At 41.4% G+C, this 3,763-nt stretch overlaps 1 protein-coding gene and 1 pseudogene across 1 annotated transcript in view; one reads left to right on the top strand and one right to left on the bottom strand.

Moving 5' to 3' along the window:
- Positions 1 to 3,763, top strand: part of ERBB2IP (erbb2 interacting protein) — a 158,021-nt gene that overhangs the window by 20,265 nt on the left and 133,993 nt on the right. The window lies entirely within an intron of this gene.
- LOC105826525 overlaps positions 1,641 to 3,763 on the bottom strand; it is a 15,403-nt pseudogene continuing 13,280 nt past the window's right edge.

Here is a 3,763-nt window from a genome sequence, read left to right as displayed (position 1 = left end):
CTCCAACTCCTGGGCTCAAGCGATCCTCCTGCCTCAGCCTCCCAAGCAACTGGGACTACAGGCATGCACCACCATGCCCAGCTAATTTTTTCTATATATACATATTTTTAGTTGTCCAGATAATTTCTTTCTATTTTTTTAGTAGAGACGGGGTCTCGGTCTTGCTCAGGCTGGTCTCGAACTCCTGACCTTGAGTGATCCACCCGCCTTGGCCTCCCAGAGTGCTAGGATTACAGGCATGAGCCACCGCGCCCGGCCCATAATGTTTTTTTTAATAAAAAAAAGAAGGGTAAAATATATAAAAAACTCAGGGAAAAAGAATTATGTATGAGAGTAGGCTAGTGTATTTCACAAGTATAGATTTTTTGTGTGTTCTAACTTAATCTAAAGATAAAATATGCTAGTGACATGCAAAAATGGCAAGAATATGAAATAAAGAGTAAAAGGTTAAAAAGGTAAAAAAAAGAAATAATTAAAAAAAATTTAAAAAGGGTAAAATAGACATGGATGGATACATTATTTCTTATAGTCCCGCAAACATCATTGTTCTAATTGGGACTTTTGCTAGCTGAGTGGCAGACAATTTCAGGACTTTACATTCTAATGAAAGGATGGCATATTAGAATTCTGTTTTGCTTATTGATGCAAAATCAGTTGAGGAAGTGATATGTCTAATATCATATTAAGAAAGTTGAGAAGTATTTATGTCTGAATAGAAATTCATTCCTTCTCTGCAAGGGCTACTTGCTATTTTTGTAGTTTACTCAGGAGTCAGATTTAGATCTGCTTCTATCACTTAATGCAGAAGTTTTACTGAGACCACTGAATACACCAAAGAATATGATGCAGATGATTTTGGCTTAGGAGATTTTTCAAGCTTTCCTGTAGTTATCAATCACATGTCTTTGCTATTGAAAAATCCTCATTGTCCTAGGAATATTTAATTTGGGGCAGGATAATGTCCCACTTTGCTTGGTGAGTTAGCTAAAAAACAAAAAAACAGTTCTGGATAATTGAAGGAGGTGAATTGCAGTGAAGTAAGTGTATTTAACATTGAATGGTTGAATGTTGAGGTGTGAGTGCTACTAACAGGGATTGTAATTCCTTCAGTTAATGTTTAGCCATTTTTATTCCATGATAAATTAAATGCCAGGATTAGTTGCCCTTTTCTTTTAACTTTTTTTTTTTTTAAGAGATGCAGTGTTGCTAAGTTGCTCAGGCTGCTTTCAAATTTGCCTTAGCCTCTGGGTAGCTGGGACTACATAGTACATGCCACCATGCCTAGCTAGTTGTCTTTTTTTTTTTTTTTTTTAAAAAAAAAACTTTAATTTGAAGTAGTTTTGTATTTAAAGAATTACTAAGGTAGTTCAGAGGGTTCCTATATACCAGTGTCTTATATAGCCATGGTACATTTATCAAAACTAAGAAATTTACCTTGGTGTAATACTGTTAAAGTAAGACTTTATTTTAACTTTGCCAGTTTTTCCAGTAATGTCCTTTCATTCTTGTAGGATCCAATCCAAGATACCATATTGTATTTAGTTTTCATGTCTTTAGTCTCCTTCAGTCTCTGAGAGTTTCTCAGTTTTTGCTTGTTTTTCATGACCTTGATTTTTTATTTTTGTTTTTAAGAGCTTGCTTTATTTTTCTGGAGTTTTTGCATGATGTCCATACAAAACATTGTTCTCTTAAGAGCCACTGGCAACACTGAACACCATGATCACGTTGCTGGCGGCACACACGCCAAAGAAGACACTGTCGTGGGAGTAGGCCACGTCCGTCATGGGGCCTCTGGCCTACAGGAGTTTGTCCTCAGCCTTGAGCGTGGTGCCCAGAATGGAGTACAGGCAAACATTGTCATCTGCACCCCCAGCAGCCACTGTGTCCCTGCCAGGGTGCACCGCTACAACTTCAGGCTTGTAGCTAGGGTTGTTGATGCTGAAGCACTTCTGATCCTTCAGCAGGATGATCTGCCCTGAGTGCACACCTGAGTGCACACCGCGGCATAGCTCCCAGGGCCGACAGCTACATACTTTGAACATCCAGTTTCACAACTCCTTGTCTGCTGTAGTCCCACAGAATGAAGTTGGTGTACCACACAGTATTGTCCATACTGCAGCTGAGAAGCTGCCCAGACTCATTCATGATCACTCTGGACACCTGATTTGTGTGGCTTTCCTGGCAAAGGAAGGAGTGATTTTGATGGTAATTAACTTGTCCACCGTGGCTCCTGGGGTAGATGTAGAACTTGCTGCTGTTTTTATGCACTGTCAGACACTGGATTGATTTACTGTGACCCTCGATGACCTGCGGGGGTTGCTGGGGTTGTTTTTGTCCAGGTACTTGATGTACTCAGACAGGGAGATGCTGATCAGGTGGTCCTTCTGCCATAGGCAGCCCACTTGCTGGTCTAGCACAGTGGAGTGCATGGGAAACATGGTGATAACAGAATCATATTGACATCTGCAATCTTTGAAGTTTTGTCTCTGGAAGCAGGAAGCAAATGGGTGTTATTAGGAGTCCAACTCATGGCATAAACGTCATGGGCCTTGGTTCCTCACAGTGTACACACTTTCTCTCCATGTCTTCCTGTCATAGATATGTATCTGGCCATCAACATTGGCTGTGGCAAATCTGTTCCCACCAGGAGAGAATCGCACAGGGTCCCCTCAAAGAATGCAGTGCAGGTATTGTTGTTTCCCATTGCCAGCCAGTATGGTATGCTGTGCTTGATGTCCACACTGTTGATGACTTTGTTGTGTCCTGTGATCTCACCCACAGAAGAACCACTGTCCTACAGGAAGACAGCTCCAAACTTCTTCGTTTCTTCCCCAACCATGGCAATCCTCTTACTGTCTTCTTTTGTTCACACACCTGTGTGTACAGTTGCCTCTTGGTCACCCTTCAGGCCTAAGGATATACACTCTAGTGGTACAGTTTTCGTTCTAGAGGACTGTTCTGGTAAAGAGGATTTGGAAGTGTTTCAGGGCTGTTTGGACAGAAAGTTTCAGGGTCTTGCATGCCTAGAGCAAGGTCTAGAGTTAGGGGAGGAAGCATGTACTCCAGTTAAACAAGTTCCCTGGGCCCCAAAGACCCCTTGCTACATGGGGAGGATTGTACAGCCAGATTGGGGCCCTCTGAGGAAAGGAGTCCAGGGCTGGGGCCACTGTTGTTTAGGTCTGAGGGATGTGTGTTGCTACATTTCTCTTTCCTGAAACTATTATGGTCATCCAAGTCACAATACTCTACCTTTGGGCAGATTCCACTAGGATTTGTTATGCTTTTTTTAGATAGGGAGTTTGTGGGAAGATTTAATTTCAGTAATTTCCTGAGTTGTTCTTGGCAGTGGTACATTACTCAATCTGACCAAGTGAATTTTTTCTTTCCAGTTATTTGTTTTGAAGCTAGAAGCCATAAGATGAAGCTTACAGATGTTAAGACACAGGTTACCTTGGAATAGTTTTTGGTTGTCAGTACTTTGCTATAAAGCAGAGATGCCACGTTGAAAAGCCAACAGGGGTCATATGCATATAATCTAGGAGTGTTTGGCTATGGGAGATTGTAGAGCGTTTATTCGCCATTCTTTTGCGGCTATGAAGGAAATTAGACCCAACCAACTCCTCTAGAAGCTAGACATCTAGATTTTTTTTAAAAAATGTAAAATTTACTGATTTCAGAATGTTGTCTCCCCCCCCCCAAAAAAAAAACCTGTGGTGAACAAAGAGCGCCTGAACTACAAGTTGGGTTTGGTCTGCTGACTGGC

This window comes from Propithecus coquereli, unplaced genomic scaffold (genome assembly GCF_000956105.1).
Source record: "Propithecus coquereli isolate 6110/MARCELLA unplaced genomic scaffold, Pcoq_1.0 Scaffold9, whole genome shotgun sequence".
Taxonomy (NCBI): Eukaryota; Metazoa; Chordata; class Mammalia; order Primates; family Indriidae; genus Propithecus; species Propithecus coquereli.
The sequence above is the reverse complement of the archived record's forward strand: the minus strand, read 5'-3'. Positions and strand labels throughout refer to the sequence as shown.